At 49.6% G+C, this 19,145-nt stretch overlaps 1 protein-coding gene across 1 annotated transcript in view; it reads right to left on the bottom strand.

Moving 5' to 3' along the window:
* The window catches only part of ECPAS (Ecm29 proteasome adaptor and scaffold), a 229,006-nt gene that overhangs the window by 45,613 nt on the left and 164,248 nt on the right, over positions 1–19,145 (bottom strand). The gene's annotated exons all lie outside the window — the stretch shown is intronic.

Genomic DNA, 19,145 nt, shown 5'->3' with positions numbered 1-19,145 from the left:
GAAAGCCACTATGTAGGAGCTCAAAGAACAATATGAGAACTCAACCGTAACAACGGCCCGTAAGGGCAACAGGGTGGGAGCTGTGTCCCCCAATTAGAGGCTAAGAGAAAGAGATTTTACGGTGAGTACACAAAAATCTCCTTTACTATGTCGCCTCATTGGGGGACACAGAACCATGGGACGTCCCAAAGCAGTCCATGGGTGGGAAGCAATGGACGAATATTGTGCTGACAGGTCCCTAAATTTGGGGCACCGCCGCCTGCAGAACCCATCTACCCAGGCTTGCTTCCACTGAGGACTGGGTATGAACTCTGTAGTGTCTCGTAAATGTGTGTAGGCTAATCCAAGTGGCCACCTTACACATCTGTTGTGCCGAAGCCTGGTGCCGAATGGCCCAGGAGGCCCCTACCACCCGCGTAGAGTGTGCCGTGATATCGGCCGGAAGAGGAGAATTGTGACGGTCGGGGAGACGCCAGGGGGTGTCTGCTGTAAGTTGTACGATGTTGGCGCACCATGTACGTCTGGGCCAGTCCGGTGCGATCAGAATGGTTGGAACTCCCTCTTGTTTGATCTTCCTCACGACTCTGGAGATTAGGGGGAGAGGTGGAAAATTGTACAGAAGCTGGAACTGGGTCCAGTCCTGAACCAGGGCATCCGCTCCGAGCGACCGCGGATCGCGTGTCCTAGCCATGAAATTGGAGACTTTGGCATTGAGATGGGATGCCATTAGGTCCACGTCCGGGGTCCCCCAGCGATGGCAGATCTGGTGAAAAATTTCGGGATGGAGAGACCACTCCCTCGAGTCCATTCCTTGTCTGCTGAGGAAGTCGGCTTCCTAGTTGTTCAGACCCGGAATGTGGACCGCAGAGAGTACCGACCTCGTGTCTTCCGCCCAGTGGAGGATATGTGCCACTTCTCTCATCGCCTGGGTACTGCGGGTTCCGCCTTGATGGTTCACATATGCCACCGCCGTGGCATTGTCCGACTGTATTCTGGTATGAGAGGCTGCCAGCAAGTGATGAAAGGCTCTCAATGTCAGGAAGATGGCCCGAATTTCCAGGATGTTGATGGGCATGGTCGCTTCCACTAGTGACCACTTGCCTTGTGCCCTCTGATGTAGGTGCACCGCACCCCAACCTGTCAGGCTCGCGTCAGTGGTCAGGACCTTCCAATGACCTGAGAGAAAGGATTTTCCCCCCCGCAAGCGAGGTTGGCTTGAGCCACCAGTGCAGGGACCTCCTGGTTGACGATGTTAGCCGGAACTCCCTGTCGAGGGAAAACTGATTCCTGTCCCAGGACTTGAGGATGGCTAGTTGAAGAGGCCTGAGGTGAAGCTGGGCAAATGGTACCGCCTCCATTGCTGCTGCCATCCTGCAGAGGACTCTCATGGCAAACCGGAGAGATCGGGGGGGGAGTGCGAAGGAGTATGCGAACTCTCAGATGGAGAGCCAGTGCCTTGTCCCTGGGAAGGAGCACCAGACCCCTGGAGGTGTCGAATAGCATCCCCAGGAAGGTCAGGGACTGACTCGGGGTAGTCGATGACTTTTGTAAGCTGACTAACCAGCCTAGGCGTCTCAGAGTGTCGATTTTGATTGAGACGCTGATCTCGCAGTCCTTGAAGGTGGAAGCCTTGATGGGAAGGTCGTCCAGGTATGGAACGACTACTATGCCACTGGAGTGTAGAACGTCCATGGTGGCTGCCATGATCTTGGTAAATGTTCTGGGAGCCGTGGCAAGTCCGAACGGGAGAGCCACGAACTGGTAGTGGTCCTGGTCGATCGCGAACCTGAGAAATCTTTGATGGGCGGGAGCAATGGGTATATGCAGGTAGGCGTCTTGTATGTCTATGGAGGCGAGATATTCTCCCTGCTCCATGGACGCAATGATGGACCGAAGGGACTCCATGCGAAAATAACGAACACATACATATTTATTGAGTTGTTTTAGGTCTAGTATGGGCCGGACGCTGTCTCCTTTCTTGGGAACTACGAATAGATTGGAGTAGAACCCTCGGAAGCGTTCGGCCGCGGGAACCGGAACTACGACTCCTGCTTGAAGGAGGGAGGAAATCGTTTGGTGGAAGGCACGAGCCTTGCCTGGCGATTTTGATGGAACAGAGAGGAAGAACCGGTTCGGTGGACTGGAAGTGAACTCTATCTTGTATCCGGAAGACTATTTCCCTGACCAACCTGTCTTCTGTAATAGGCAGCCAGACTTGCTGAAAGAGTAGAAGTTGTCCGCCTACGGGTGGGGTGTCTTCCGGAGTTCGTGAGTCATGATGAGGAGAAATTCTGAGGTTTTCCTCCCTTGGGCTTCGCCTGGCCTGCTTTCGACTGCCAGGTCCTGTCCGGTCTCTGCGCCGTCCGTGGGTTGTCCCTGCGTGGAGAGCGGTTAACGATTTTGTGCTAGACGTGAGACGGACCAGCCCGAAGAATTCCGAAAGGATCGGAATCATGTTTGGTTACGCCGTTTGAACGTGCGTTTAGGTTTTAGTTGAGGGAGAGAGGTACTCTTACCCCCAGTGGCGTTGGATATCATTGTGTCCAACTTTTCACCGAAAAGTCGCTCACTGAGGTACGGGAGATGCGTGAGGGACTTCTTTGAGGCCGCATCCGCTTTCAATTCCCGCAGCCAGAGGATACGCCGAATCATGATGGCGTTTGATGCTATCCCCGCTATGCCTCTTGCGGAATCCAGGGCTGCATGAACCTTGTAATCTGCTACCACTGCTATTTGAACCGCTTGGTCCGACAGCTCAGGATTTGAAGCTTGGAGGCCAGCTTGCAATTTTTTGACCCAAGCCAGAATGGCCTTGGCCGCCCAAACTGAAGCGAACACGGAGCCAGGGAGGCCCCTGCCGCTTCGAAAACTGAACGAGCCATGTGTTCTACCTGCCGGTCTGCTGCCTCCCTGAGGGTTGAGCTATCTGGCAGTGAGAGGAGGGTCTGTGCTGCTAGCCTAGAGACTGGGGGGTCCACTTCGGGCGGATATGTCCACTCTTTGGTGTCCTTTTGTGGGAAGGGGTACCTAGCCTCCAAATATTTGCGATTGGTGAACTTCTTCTCAGGCTGCGAAAACTGCTTAGTGAGGATCGCCTGAAATTCCAGGCGGTTAGAGAAAACCTTAGGCGGTTTCAGAACACCTTCAAAGCAAATCTTGTGTTCTGGGGTTTCCTGGGTTGGATCCATTTGCCCTGGGACTTAATGCCCATGGACGGGATAGTACGTCATACTGATCAGCGGAGCTCACGGGGGAGCACCGATGATCGTGGCCGGGTGTCAGCTGATTATCACAGCTGACACCCGGAACTGTGTGTCAGGGGCGGTCACGGACCGCCCCCGGCATGTTAACCCCTGGCACACTGCGATCAAACATGATCGCAGTGTACCGGGGGTTTAGAGAAGCATCGGCAGGGAGGGGGCTCCCTCCGTGCTTCCCTGCGACCCCCAGTGCAGCGTGATGTGCTGCGCTGCTCTGGGGGCCTCCTTCCCTGCAAGTCCCCGGATCCAATATGGCCGCGGCGGCCTTTAGGGGGTCTGCAGGGAGGTGGCTTCCTCATTGCCTGCAGAGCGCAGGCATGAGGAAGCCTTGTGCAGCGCCAGTCAGATCGCTGATCTGTCACAGCGCTGTGTGACGTGTCAGATCAGCGATCTGACACATGACAGTGATGCCCCCCCGGGACAATGTAATAAAGTAAAAAAAAAAAAAAAAAAGTGTAAAAATAATTTATAAAAAAATTGCTACATAAATTAAAAAAAATTCCATAATAAATTCATTTTTTGGAAATAAAAAAACAAACAAACAATAAAAGTACTCATATTTAGTATCGCCGCATCTGTAACGACCCGCCCTATAAAACTGTCCCATTAGTTAACATCTTTAGCGAACCCCTTAAAAAATAAAAATAAAAAACAAAGCAAAAAACAACGCTTTATTATCATACCGCCGAACAAAAAGTGCAATACCACACGATCAAAAAGACGGATATAAATAACCATGGTACCGCTGAAACTGTCATCTTGTCCCGCAAAAAACAAGCTGCCATACAGCATCATCAGTGAAAAAATAAAAACGTTATAGCTCGCAGAATAAAGCAATGCAAAAATAATTATTTTTTATATAAAATTGTTTTCATTGCATAAAAGCGCCAAAACATAAAAAAATGACATAAATGAGGTATCGCTGTAACCGTACTGACCCGAAGAATAAAACCGCTTTATCAATTTTACCACACGCAGAACGGTGTAATCGCACCCCCCAAAAGAAATTCATGAAATGCTGGTTTTTGTTCATTCTGCGTCCCAAAAATCGGAATAAATAGCGATCAAAAAATGTCACGTGCCCGAGAATGATACCAATAAAAACTTCAACTCGTCCCGCAAAAAATAAGACCTCACATGACTCGGTGGGTCAAAATATGGAAAAATTATAGCTCTCAAAATGTGGTGATGCAAAAAGTATTTTTTACAATAAAAAGCGTCTTTTAGCGTGTGACAGCTGCCAAACAAACACCCGCCATAAATAGTAAATCAAACCCCCCTTTATCACCCCCTTACTTAGGGAAAAATAAAATTAAAAAAAATGTATTTATTTCCATTTTCTCATTAGGGCTAGGGTTAGGGCTGAGATTTGGGTTAGGGGTGTGTTGGGGTTAGGGTTGGAGTTAGAATTGGAGGGTTTCCACTGTTTAGGCACATAAGGTGCTCTCTAAGCGCAACATGGCGTCTGATCTCAATTCCAGCCAATTCTGCGTTGAAGAAGTCAAACAGTGCTCCTTCCATTCCAAGCTCTGCCATGCGCCCAAACAGTGTTTTACCCCCCTGGGGTATCAGCCTACTCAGGAAAAATTGCAAAACAACTTTTGGGGTTCAATTTCTACTGTTACCCTTAGGAAAATAAAAAATTGGGGGCAAAAATATCATTTTTGTGGAAAAAAAAAATATGATTTTTTTATTTTCACGCCCGGGCGTTATAAACTTCTGTGACGCACTGGGGAGTTCAAAGTGCTCACCACACATCTAGATAAGTTCCTTGGGGGGTCTAGTTTCCAGAATGGGGTCACTTGTGGGGGGTTTCCACAGTTTAGGTACATCAGGGGCTCTCCAAAGGCAACATGACAGCCGCAGACCATTCCATCAAAGTCGCATTCCAAAACCTCACTACTTCTCTTCCGAGCCCCAACGTGTGCCCATACAGTAGCTTTCTCCCACATATGGGGTATCAGCGTACTCAGGACAAATTGGACAACAACTTTTGGGGTCCAATTTCTCCGGTTACCCTTGGCAAAATAAAAAAATTGGGGACTAAAAGATCATGTTTGTGGAAAAAATATGATTTTTTTTAATTTTCATGCCCGGGCGTTATAAACTTCTGTGAAGCCCTTGGGGGTTCAAAGTGCTCATCACACATCTAGATAAGTTCCTTGGGGGGGGTCTAGTTTCCAAAATGGTGTCATTTGTGGGGGGTTTCCACTGTTTTGGCACATCAAGGGCTTTCCAAACGCGGCATGGCGTCCGATCCCAATTCCAGCCAAAAAAGTCAAATGGGGCTGCTTCCCTTCCGAGCTCTGCCATGCGTCCAAATAGTGGTTTACCCCCACATGTGGGGTATCAGCGTACTCAGGACAAATTGCACAATAACTTTTGGGGTCATGTTACCCTTGGAAAAGATCATTGGGGGTGAAAAGATCATTTTTGTGGAAAAAATATGATTTTTTAATTGTACGGCTGTACGTTATAAACTTCTGTGAAGCCCTTGGGGGTTCAAAATTCTCACCACATATCTAGATAAGTTCCTTGGGGGGTCTAGCTTCCAAAATGGGATCACTTGTGGGGGGGGGTTTCCACTGTTTAGGCACATCAGGGGCTCTCCAAACGTGACATGGCATCCGATCTCAATTCCACCCAATTTTGCATTGAAAAAGTCAAACGGCGCTTCTTCCCTTCTGAGCTCTGCCATGCGCCGAAACAGTGGTTCCCCCCCACTTATCAGGTATCAGCGTACACAGGACAAATTGCACAACAACTTTTGGGGTCCAATTTCTCCTGTTACCCTTGGTAAAATAAAAAAAAATGGACATGAAGTAATTTTTTTGTGAGAAAAAGTTAAAATGTTCATTTTTTTTTAAACATTCAAAAAATTTCTGTGAAGTACCTGAATGGTTAATAAACTTCTTGAATGTGGTTTTGAGCACCTTGAAGGGTGCAGTTTTTAGAATGGTATCACTTTTGGGTATTTTCTATCATATAGACCCCCTCAAAGTGACTTCAAATGTGATGTGGTCCGTAAAAATAAAATGGTGTTGCAAAAATGAGAAATCGCTGGTCAACTTTTAACCCTTATAACTTCCTAACAAAAAAAATATCGGTTCCAAAATTGTGCTGATGTAAAGTAAACATATGGGAAATGTTATTTGTTAAGTTTTTTTGTGTGCCATATCTCTGTGATTTAAGGGCATAAAAATTCAAAGTTGGAAAATTGTGAAATTTTCAAAATTTTCGCCAAATTTACATTTTTTTCACAAATAAACGCAAGTTATATCAATGAAATTTTACTACTAACATGAAGTACTATATGTCACTAGAAAACACTGTCAGAATCACCGGGATCCATGGAAGCATTTCAGAGTTATTACCTCATAAAGGGACAGTGGTCAGAATTGCAAAAATTGGCCCGGTCATGAACGTGCAAACCACCCTTGGGGGTAAAGGGGTTATTACCCAGGACCTGCATGTTGAACCATAGGGAATGTGGGCAGGCAAGAGAAAAACTTCCGGGCTCCCCGGATTAGCGTCGAGATCTTTTCTGGAAGGAGAATTGCCAACTCCCGGGGAAGTGCCGATGATCATCTCCAAAAAGGAGATCTGTTGGGATGGGGCTGTAGAGGACTTGTTTAGGTTCTCAAGCCAACCCAGACAAGAGATAGAGAGAGAAAGAGTCCACCGTGCCATTGACACTCTCCGCAAAGGCCTGCAGCGACAATCCCTTGATGAGGGGTAAGGTTGCATTACCACGCCCCAAGAGCGCTTAAAGCACATGACAGCAGCCCTGACCCTAGTGAAAGGTCTGGGGCAGTGGCGAGACCAAAGGGCAAGACCGTGAAGTGAAAATGTTCGTCTCAAATGGTAAAGCTTTGGTGACCTGAGAAAATTGGAGTGTGAGACATGCGTCCTTGATGTCAAGAGACGCGAGGTATTCCCCTGTTTCCAACGAGGTGATAACAGGCCGGAGAGATTCCAATCTGAAATGACGCACTGTAACGAACTAGTTTAACAGCTTTAAAACTAGGATGGGACGCATGGCTCCATCCTTCTTTGGGACTGCAAATAAGTTTGATTAAAGCTTTTTGAACCTTTCCCATGAGGAACCAGGACGATGACTCCATTGCTGCGGAGAGCGTATATGGTTTGGGAAAATGGAACTGCATGTGCCTATGTCCTCGGAAAACGCGACTGGAAGAAGCGTGGTGGCGGGGGAGATGCAAAATCTATTTTGTATCCAGAGGACACCAGATCTCAGACCCATTGGTCTTGAGCGACCGCCAGCCAGACCTGAAGATATGTGTTTCTGTGACGAAAGAAGAGCAGACGACTCCCCACCTTGTCCTATGTTCTCCAGAAACCGGAGTGAGAGAGCGGGGAGCGGTACCATTGTGACCGGACGGGAAGGGTCAGTTTCCCCAGGATTGAGATGGTTTGAATGAAGTTTGAGAATCCCTATCCCTGAGCAGGAGATGGGCCAAGGTAGAGGAAGCGGTTGTGGATGACCATCTTAAGGCACTGCAAAAAAGGCCAGACGCGAACCTGACGCAGGTTCCGAAAAAAAGGCAACTTAGCCTAAGTTGAGGGAGGAATTTGCTTGTTAGGGTCTAAGATAATTTGGTCAAGTTTATTCCCGAACAAACGCTCGCTCTGGTAAGGCAGGGAGGTTAGAGATTTCTTGGAAGTGGAGTGTGCTCGCTACTCCCGGAGCCATAGGGCTCTCCTGATGGTAACAGCGTTTGCATCTTCAAGTGTGGCACAGTTAGCTGCCTCTAGGGAGGCATGCACAATGTAATCCCCGTCTCGGGCAATGTGGTAATGCGAGACTGACCACTTCGGAAGGCAGGTTAATGCCTGGACCGGTCTTAGCTAGAGGTTGCGCTCAGGCTACCTTAAGACTTGCCACTAGGTGGCGGCAAAGTAAGTCGATCAGAGGGGTTTCTAATAGATGAGCCGTCAAAGAAAGGCAGCTTTGGAAGCGAGCAGTGATATGGCAGATCCACTGCGCGGGACTTAGTTCACTCCTTAGATGCAAAAAAGGGTACCTGGCTTCCAGTAGCTTTTGCCCTGTAAGATGCTTGTCTGAGCAGCTTTTATGCCTCGTTTGTTTTTCTTTTTTTTTTTGTGAAAGACAGATGTGATCTGGACTAGTACCGGGTGCTTCTTATACTTTCAGGACACTATTAACCGCATCCATTAGAGGATGTAGAGACTCCTGGTACTCAGCAAGTCCAGGTCTACGGCCACATAAGACTCGTATTCTGAGTCGTGATAGAGCAAACTCCTGGTGAGGGGAAACGTAAAACAGGGATTGCGGACGCCGTGGCACAAGAGTGTCTGGAGAAGGTAGCCTGCACTGTGAAGTCATGTAGGCACACTGTGCATGAGGCATGGTTGCATTGCCACAGTCCGGCCCTGAGAAAGACTCTCGTGAGGCTAGAGGATCTAAAGCCTTGGCCAAAGAGACCATGTATTGTGCCAGAGACGTGGCCCTATAGGGCGGACTAAGCCCACTGGAGTCGGCATTAGCAGGGGTCAAGATTACCATATGGCGTCTGCGTGATAGTGTGGGCCTTACAAGCAGCACCTAAAGCGTACACCACTGCTATTAACCGCACCAATTATAGGATGTAGTGCGCACAGTTAGCTGCCTCTTGTTTTCTCAGTTTCCTTGTATGTCTTGAATGTGACAATGTTCGTATTATGATGCTGATTAGCGGCTGCTGCCATGAAGGGGTTAAGCGCCGAGTACCAGCTTCCCCAGGTCCTGTGCCTGTGCCCCAGCTGTATGACAGAGTACCAGAACAAGATGGCGCTTCTCGTGAGAAACGAGAAGCGCCAGCAGAAGGGGGTGGAGTCAGGGCCAGGGTGCAGGATGTGGCCGCAGTGCTGCTCGCTAAGAGCTAGAGGCGCAAAACAAGTGGGCAGAGCCTGGCCTATCCCGGTCAGAAGCAGAGTGCTAAATTTTCGGCCGGGGGCGTCGCGACAAAGGCTGCGGCGACAGTAGCGCAGCGGCGCCTGGGCAATGGTGGCGGCAGCGCAGGAACACATTAGCCCTTGTGCACAAAACCCGCTGGGGACCCGGACAACAAAAAAGGACATCAGAGAGGCCCCTTTCTCCCCCTGCCGACCGCAGGTTTTGCGCAGCTGGGAGGGGATGCCGCAGAGCCGGGTGCGTGAAGCAGAGCCGGGTGTTCTGGGGTGCATGGTTCTGCAGTGTATTAGGCCCAGATTGGGAATTGTGGGCTGAACAGATCCTTCTCAATCCACCTTCCCTATGATAGGGAGGTGGAGAGGTTTTGTTCGCCTCCAGTCACCATCCACTTTCGGGCAGTGGTGGTGCAGTGGGGCCGCACGGACGCCGCATGGAGCCTCTGCATGTTACCTGAGGTAAATTTTCCTGTCAGGATTGGTGAGGCAAGCTGGCATGTCTGGCTGAAGAACCTGTAAGAGCAAACCGATGGAACAACTCTCTAATGGTGGTGCACAGGTAGGATCCCCAACCCGTGACAAATCTAAATATAAACTTGGCACACACACGTGGAATCCAATGCAAATGGTGGTTTAATAAGGTACAGTACATACAGTGACGTTTCGGTCTATATGACCTTCATCAATGTACTAAAAATAAATGGATATAAGTATCAAATAAATCAGGTATATACAAACGTTGTACAACACATGGTTAAGCCAAAATACAGAGTGTAATTGACATGATTCATATTCAGAAACCATTATGGCTGTTAGTTTAATATATTAAATAAATCAAATATATACAAACAGCCATAATGGTTTCTGAATATGAATCATGTCAATTACACTCTGCATTGTGGCTTAACCATGTGTTGTACAACGTTTGTACAGTTGTGGCCAAAAGTATTGACACCCCTGCAATTCTGTCAGATAATACTCAGTTTCTTCCTGAAAATGATTGCAAACAAAAATTCTTTGGTATTATTATTTTCATCTAATTTGTCTTAAATGAAAAAAACACAAAAAGAATTGTCCTAAAGCCAAATTGGATATAATTCCACACCAAACATAAAAAAGAGGGTGGACAAAAGTATTAGCACTGTTCGAAAAATCATGTGATGCTTCTCTAATTTGTGTAATTAACAGCACCTGTAACTTACCTGTGGCACCTAACAGGTGCTGGCAATAACTAAATCACACTTGCAGCCAGTTGACATGGATTAAAGTTGACTCAACCTCTGTCCTGTGTCCTTGTGTGTACCACATTGAGCATGGAGAAAAGAAAGAAAACCAAAGAACTGTCTGAGGACTTGAGAAACCAAATTGTGAGGAAGCATGAGCAATCTCAAGGCTACAAGTCCATCTCCAAAGACCTGAATGTTCCTGTGTCTACCGTGCGCAGTGTCATCAAGAAGTTTAAAGCCCATGGCACTGTGGCTAACCTCCCTAGATGTGGACGGAAAAGAAAAATTGACAAGAGATTTCAACGCAAGATTGTGCGGATGTTGGATAAAGAACCTCGACTAATATCCAAACAAGTTCAAGCTGCCCTGCAGTCCGAGGGTACAACAGTGTCAACCCGTACTATCCGTCGGCGTCTGAATGAAAAGGGACTGTATGGTAGGAGACCCAGGAAGACCCCACTTCTTACCCCGAGACATAAAAAAGCCAGGCTGGAGTTTGCCAAAACTTACCTGAAAAAGCCTAAAACGTTTTGGAAGAATGTTCTCTGATGTTTTGTCAGATGAGACAAAAGTAGAGCTTTTTGGGCAAAGGCATCAACATAGCATTTACAGGAGAAAAAAAGAGGCATTCAAAGAAAAGAACACGGTCCCTACAGTCAAATATGGCGGAGGTTCCCTGATGTTTTTTGGTTGCTTTGCTGCCTCTGGCACTGGACTGCTTGACCGTGTGCATGGCATTATGAAGTCTGAAGACTATCAACAAATTTTGCAGCATAATGTAGGGCCCAGTGTGAGAATGCTGGGTCTCCCTCAGAGGTCATGGGTCTTTCAGCAGGACAATGACCCAAAACACACTTTAAAAAGCACTAGAAAATGGTTTGAGAGAAAGCACTGGAGACTTCTAAGGTGGCCAGCAATGAATCCAGACCTGAATCCCATAGAACACCTGTGGAGGGATCTAAAAATGGCAGTTTGGAGAAGGCGCCCTTCAAATATCAGGGACCTGGAGCAGTTTGCCAAAGAAGAAAGGTCTAAAATTCCAGCAGAGCATTGTAAGAAACTCATTGATGGTTACCGGAAGCGGTTGGTCGCAGTTATTTTGGCTAAAGGTTGTGCAACCAAGTATTAGGCTGAGGGTGTCAATACTTTTGTCTGGCCCATTTTTGGAGTTTTGTGTGAATGTCAATGTTTTGCTTTTTGCTTCATTCTCTTTTGTGTTTTTTCATTTAAGACAAATTAAATGAAGATAATAATACCAAAGAATTTGTGTTTGCAATCATTTTCAGGAAGAAACTAAGTATTATCTGACAGAATTGCAGGGGTGTCAATACTTTTGGCCACAACTGTATATACCTGATTTATTTGATACTTATATCCATTTATTTTTAGTACATTGATGAAGGTCATATAGACCGAAACGTCACTGTATGTACTGTACCTTATTAAACCACCATTTGCATTGGATTCCACGTGTGTGTGCCAAGTTTATATTTGGCTGAAGAACCTGGCTCCAGAAGGGGAGCCAGCCCATGTTCCCGTCTGTTGCTGATGTGGGGAGAGCGGACTCATTGAAAGAATCCGTCGCCCCTAAGGAGAGCCAAGGCCGGCGTAGAGGTTGCAGGAGGGGATACGGGGAGATGACACTCCGCGTGCCAGCCTGTTGATGATTTTGGGAGATCAGGACCTTGAAAGGCCCCGTCGCCCCTTCAATCCGTAGAAAAAAAAAAGGAGATTTTTTTTGTACTCACCGTAAAATCTCTTTCTCTTAGCCTCTAATTGGGGGACACAGAACCATGGGTGTTATATGCTGCTGTCCACTAGGAGGCGACACTATGCATAATCTGAAAAAGATTAACTATGGCTCCTCCTCTGCAGTATACACCCCTGGACGGCGTCAGACTTCTCCAGTTTTGGGCAAAAGCATTAGGAGGAACGGAACAATAACAACATAACCATGCCTGTAAGAGGGCTACTATGTACGAGCTCAAAGAACAATATGAGAACTTAACCGTAACAACGGCCCGTAAGGGTAACAGGGTGGGAGCTCTGTCCGCCAATTAGAGGCTAAGAGAAAGAGATTTTCCGGTGAGTACACAAAAATCTCCTTTATTCTGTCACCTCATTGGGGGACACAGAACCATGGGACGTCCCAAAGCAGTCCCTGGGTGGGAAGCAATGGACGAATATTGTGCTAGCAGGTCTCTAAACTTGGGGCACTGCCGCCTGCAAAACCCATCTACCCAGGCTCGCATCCGCTGAGGACTGGGTATGAACGTTTCGAAAACGTGTGCAGACTAGTCCAAGTGGCCGCCTTACACACTTGTTGTGCCGAAGCCTGGTGCCGAATGGCCCAGGAGGCCCCTACTGCCCGTGTAGAGTGTGCCGTGATACCGGCCGGAAGAGGGGAACTGTTAAGTCGGTAGGCCTCATGTATGGTGGACTTGATCCACCTGGCAAGGGTAGCCTTGGAAGCCGGCAGTCCCTTGCGACCGCCTTCCGGAAGAATGAAGAGGGAATAAGACTTCCGGAAGGGAGCAGTCCTGGACACGTAAATCCGCAATGCTCTGACGAGGTCAAGCGTACGCAGAGCCTTCTCCACTCTATGAACCGGAACCGGGCAAAGGGATGGCAGTGAAATTTCCTCATTGAGGTGGAAGTTGGACACAACCTTCGGAAGGAAGGATGGTACTGTAAGGCTAGGAAAGGCCGTCTGCAGGAAAGTGCTGACAATTCCGACACTCTGCGTAACGAAGTGATTGCCACTAGAAAAATCACTTTCTGTGACACAATGCAGAGTGGAACTTCTTTAAGGGGTTCGAAGGGTGGTGCCTGCAATGCTGTCAGGACTAGATTGAGGTCCCATGAGTCCAGCGGACATTTGTAGGGAGGAACCAATCGAGAAACTCCCTGGAGGAAAGTCCTTACTTGCGGTTTGGTAGCAATGCGCCTTTGAAAAAAGACTGAAAGCGCTGACACCTGACTCTTAAGCGAGCCTAGGGATAGCTTGGCGTCTAGGCCCGATTGAAGAAAACCTAGGAACTTCGGGAGAGAATAAGGGAGTGGGACTTGTCCATGAGATTCGCACCAAGAAAAGAAAGCTCTCTAAGTACGATAAATCTTGGCGGAGGCTGGCTTCCTTGCCCTGATCATGGTCGCAATGACTTCCGGTGAAAACCCTGCCTGGGTTAGAATCCAGGTTTCAAGGGCCATGCCGTCAAACTGAGAGCCCCTGAATTCTGATGGTAGAACGGACCTTGAGACAGAAGGTCGTGACGGTCGGGTAGACGCCAGGGGGCGTCCGCTGTAAGTTGAACGATGTCGGCGTACCATGTACGTCTGGGCCAATCTGGCGCGATGAGGATGGTTGGAACTCCCTCTTGTTTGATCTTCCTCACGACCCTGGGGATCAGGGGGAGGGGTTGAAAAAAGTACAGGAGTTGGAACTGGGACCAGTCCTGGACCAGGGCATCCGCTCCGAGCGACCGCGGGTCGTGTGTCCTGGCCATGAAATTGGAGACCTTGGTATTGAGATGGGATGCCATTAGGTCCACATCTGGGGTTCCCCAGCGTTGACAGATCTGGTAAAAAATCTCGGGATGGAGAGACCACTCCCCCGAGTCCATTCCTTGCCTGCTGAGGAAGTCGGCTTCTCAGTTTTCTACACCCGGAATGTGGACCGCAGAGAGTACCAACCTCGTGTCTTCCGCCCAGTGGAGGATATGTGCCACTTCTCTCATCGCCTGGGCGCTGTGGGTCCCGCCTTGGTGATTCACATATGACACAGCCGTGGCATTGTCCGACTGTATCCGTATGTGTGAGGCTGCAAGCAGGTGATGAAAGGCTCTCAGTGCCAGGAAGATGGCCCGGATTTCCAGGACATTGATGGGCAAGGTCGCTTCACTTGGTGACCACTTTCCTTGTGCCCTGTGATGTAGGTGCACCGCCCCCCAGCCTGTCAGGCTTGCATCTGTAGTCAGGATCTTCCATTGACCTGAGAGAAAGAGTTTTCCCCGTGCAAGCAAGGTTGGCTTGAGCCACCAATGCAGGGACCTCCTGGTTGACGACGTCAACCGGAAGTCCCTGTCGAGGGAGAAGGGATTCCTGTCCCAAAATCTGAGTATGGCTAGTTGAAGAGGCCTGAGGTGAAACTGGGCAAATGGCACTGTCTCTATTGCTGCTGCCATCCTGCCGAGGACTTTCATGACAAACCGGAGAGATCGGGGAGGACTGTGGAGGAGTGTACGAACTCCCAGACGGATGGCCAGTGTCTTGTCCTTGGGAAGGAGCACCAGGACCCTGGAGGTGTCGAATAGCATTCCCAGGAAGGTTAGAGTCTGACTCGGGGTAGTCGACGATTTTTGTAGGTTGACTAACCATCCCAGACGACTCAGTGTGTCTATTGTGATTGAGACACTGACCTCGCAGTCCTTGAAGGTGGAAGACTTGATGAGGAGGTCGTCCAGGTAGAGGACGACTAGAATGCCTCTTGAGTGCAGAACGTCCATGGTGGCTGCCATGACTTTGGTAAACGTTCTTGGAGCCGTGGCGAGTCCGAACGGAAGGGCGATAAACTGGTAGTGGTTTTGGTTTACCGCGAACCTGAGAAACCTTTGATGGGCGGGAGCAATTGGTATGTGCAGATATGCATCTTGTATGTCTATGGAAGCAAGGTATTCTCCCTGCTCCATGGATGCAATGATGGACCGGAGGGACTCCATGCGGAAATGACGGACCCGTACATATTTGTTGAGCTGTTTTAGGTCTAGTATGGGCCGAACGCTGCCTCCTTTCTTGGGAACTACGAACAGATTGGAGCAGAACCCTCGGAATCTTTCGTTCGCGGGAACCGGCACGACGACTCCTGCTTGAAGGAGAGAGGAGACCGCTTGGTGGAAGGCACAAGCCTTGTCTGATGGTGTTGGAGGGATAGAGAGGAAGAACCGGTTCGGTGGAGTGGAAGTGAACTCTATCTTGTATCCGGAAAACACTATTTCCCTGACCCACCTGTCTTCTGTAATAGGCAGCCAGACCTGCTGAAAGAGCAAAAGTCGCCCGCCGACTGGTGGGGTGTCTTCCGGAGTTCATGAGTCATGATGAAGCGAAGTTCTGAGGTTTTCCTCCCTTGGGTTTCGCTCGGCCTGCTTTCGACTGCCAAGTCCAGTCCAGTCTCTGCGCCGTCCGTGGGTTGTCCCTGCGTGGAGAGCGGCTACGGTTTTGCGCTGGGCGCGAGACGGACCAGCCCGAGGAATTCCGAAAGGATCGGAATCGTGTCTGGTTTCTTCGTTTAAACGTGCGCTTCGGTTTTAGTTGAGGGAGAGAGGTACTCTTACCCCCAGTGGCATTGGCTATCATTGTGTCCAACTTTTCACTGAAAAGCCTTCCAGTAAGGTACGGAAGATGCGTGAGGGACTTCTTTGAGGCCGCATCTGCTTTCCATTCTCGCAGCCAGAGGATACGCCGAATTGTAATGGCGTTTGCCGCTATCCCCGCCAGACCTCTTGCTGAGTCTAGGGCTGCGAGAAGCATGTAGTCTGCTACCACTGCTATCTGGACCGCTTGGTCCGAGAGCCCGGCATTTGGAACTTGAAGACCCTCCAGGATGGCCTTGGCCGCCCAAACTGAAGCAAACGCAGGGGCCAGGGAGGCCCCTGCTGCTTCGAAAATGGAACGAGCCATGCGTTCTACTTGCCGGTCTGCTGCGTCCCTGAGGGTTGAGCTGTCTGGCAGAGAGAGTAAGGTCTGCGCTGCTAGTCTAGATACCAGGGGGTCCACTTCGGGTGTATCTGTCCACTGTTTGGTGTCTTTCTGTGAGAAGGGGTACTTCGCTTCCAAATATTTGAGATTGGCAAATTTTTTCTCAGGCTGCGAAAACTGTTTAGTAAGTATCTTCTGAAACTCATGGTGATTAAGGAAGACCGTAGGTGGTTTCTGAACACTTTCGAAACAAATCTTATGTTCTGGGGCTTCCGGGACTGGCTCTGAAATTTCCAGCACCCGATGAATGGCAGAGACTATGTCCTCAACTAGCGCTGTATTGCTAGGGGGGAAGGTACCACGGACCTCTCTGTTTCGTTGTCTGAGTCGGAGTCACAGATGCCTTCCGAATCCTGTGTATCGCTAAGGTGATCCCTGGTGGGCGACCTGGGGCGGGGGTCTTCTGTGGTGGGGGATCTCTGTGGTGAACTGCATTGTCTGTCTCTGACAGGGGACTGCCTAGGAGACCTGGAATGACGGTGTCTCTCCCTGGGGGGGATGACCTTGTGCTATAGGACGACTAAGGTGATCGTGACCTGTGGGTCCGCTTACGTCTGTGAGAGTCGGAAGCAGCATGTTCCTGAGACAAGCTGTCCGTTTGGTGGGTAACGTTCATAGCCGGGACCCGACCCTGCAGAGCTTGCAGCAATGTGGCGGTTAAGTTATCTATGGACCATGTCATAGACTGTGACATCTGAGTAGCCCATTCCGGCGTGGTATCTGACACTGGAGCGTTGGTAGGGACTCCCTGGGGTTCTGACCCAGAGTTCTGGATGCAATCCCGGCAGTGCGGATACGTGCTGCCACTGGGGAGCGTGGCATTGCAGGCTGTGCAGAATGCATAGAAACATTCCTGCCTGGTTCTCTTTCTTGAGCCCGGCATAGTGCACAGAGGCTGGCTATCAGGGATCCTACAGGGGTGGCTACGCAGAGGGAACCCGCAGAGAGCCTTATAGGAAGTATGGATTCACAGCTGAGTAAAGAGAACCCAGCTGTGAGCTTACCCCACCAGTGTGCCCCTAGGTCCAGTGCCGACAGATCCCAGTTCTGTGCCCCCCGGAGACTGCTGTGGTTCTCCTCTGCTGGAGGCGTCCGTTATCAGGATGTCTGCAGCCAAAAAAATGGCCACCGGGACGCTGAGGAGAGGAAGGAGGGGGCGGAGAGCTGAAAAGGGCGCGCTGGGCTATGTAGAAACGTGCCCTTTCTGCCTCGATCCGCCCCTTCTATGACACTCTAGAGGGTCATTTTAGTCATCCAGGGGGCGGGCCAGGGGGCGGGGAAAAGGCGGCGGCTTCAGCTAGGCCGAAGCCGCGGTCTCAAGTAGAGGCCTGATGCCCAGGAGGGCTCCAGAGCGGCGCGGTAGTCCAGGAGGGGGTTGGATTTGTACCAGACCCCCCCGGAATGGGCGACTGGCTAGCGGTGGGGGCAGCAGGGGTAGCGGTTCCTGTGTGGGGGGTCCCTGGAGCTCCACGGAGCCACTGCTGCTGCAGAGACAGGGGCGCAGAAAGCCCTGTCTCTGCTGTGCCATGTCTGCCTGCACCCTCCCCCGGCCTCCACAGGATCCCACAGTTGGTCTGGGGTCCCTGGATGCTGCAGAGTGCTGCCTATTCTCTGACCCTACCTGAGGCGTCTCCACCTAATGCCCCCTGCGGGGGATTAGGGAGGGTGCGTCTGTCACCGTCAGGGGGATCTTCATCCTCGCCTCAACCTCAACCCAGACCCCAAAGGGGTTGGGGATGGAGGGGGGTCTCAACTTCGGACCAGTACCCGAGGGACTGGGGAAGGAGCGACATGGGGAATAGCCATCTCCACTTCAACTGGGCACCCCTAAAAAGGGGGCCAAGGAAGGAGCCATGCCGGGAGTCTCGCTGGAGACCCTCTTTTCTTCATCTGTATTTCCGGACGAAAAAAGGAAAAAAACGGAAGAAAAAGGTGTGCCTCCTTGCGACACTAAGCAAAAACTGGAGAAAGCTGACGCCGTGCAGGGGTGTATACTGCAGAGGAGGAGCCATAGTTAATCTTTTTCAGATTATGCATAGTGTCGCCTCCTAGTGGACAGCAGCATAACACCCAAGGTTCTGTGTCCCCCAATGAGGCGTCAGAGTAGGTAAAAATTAAAATAATAATGTTGGGTTTTGAAGCCAGACCCTAGTGCCTCCGACAGACACTAAGCAAGAACTTGTTCAGGATAGAGCCAGCAGATGGTGTATACTGCGGAAGAGGAGTCAATTTCTTTGTGTATTTGCTTAGTGTCCTCCTAGTGGCAGCAGCATAACACCCATGGTTCTGTGTCCCCCAATGAGGCGAAGGAGAAAACACATTTAGAGATTAGGTAGATACGGAGTAGTGTAGGTATTGTACAATAAAGCTAAACACAACAGTCGTTATGTTCTAAAGATTAGTATTTAGAAAGGACATTTTATGCACAGAACTCCCCATATAACAAATAAAAGACCTATTAAATAATATAGTTTGAATTGTGAAAACTGGTGACAGATCATTTTAACCCCTTCACGACCTATAATGTATAGGTTCGTCATCGGTCGTGTCCCTGCGTTTGATTTGGGCTCTGGCGTTGAGCCTGTTTCCTTCCTTGCACATGACAGCTGATTTAATCTGCTGTCAGGTGCCTCTAACAACCGCAGGTGGATCTGTTCACAAGTTAAATGCTGCTGTCAATGACTGACAGTGGCATTTAACACCCGCCGGGCAGAATCACATCACAAGACCCACCGATCGGCGCCCGTCACATGCCGATGGGTTGTCATGAAAGTCGTGGGTCTTCAGAAGACCCCAGTGCCTGCCATTCCAAATCTCCTCATGATTTACGCTCCACTTAGGTAGGGCACAAGGGCTGCTGGGCCATAGGAGAACCAGAGAGCTCTGCTATGTAGCCTTTAGGCTGCATTTCCCTTATATTTGGGGTTAATATACCAGTCCCAGTTATAGTGAAATGCCCCCCCAAAAGAACTTT

Source organism: Dendrobates tinctorius, unplaced genomic scaffold, assembly GCF_039654945.1.
Source record: "Dendrobates tinctorius isolate UK_male_01 unplaced genomic scaffold, ASM3965494v1 ptg000160l, whole genome shotgun sequence".
Lineage (NCBI taxonomy): Eukaryota > Metazoa > Chordata > Amphibia > Anura > Dendrobatidae > Dendrobates > Dendrobates tinctorius.
The sequence above is the reverse complement of the archived record's forward strand: the minus strand, read 5'-3'. Positions and strand labels throughout refer to the sequence as shown.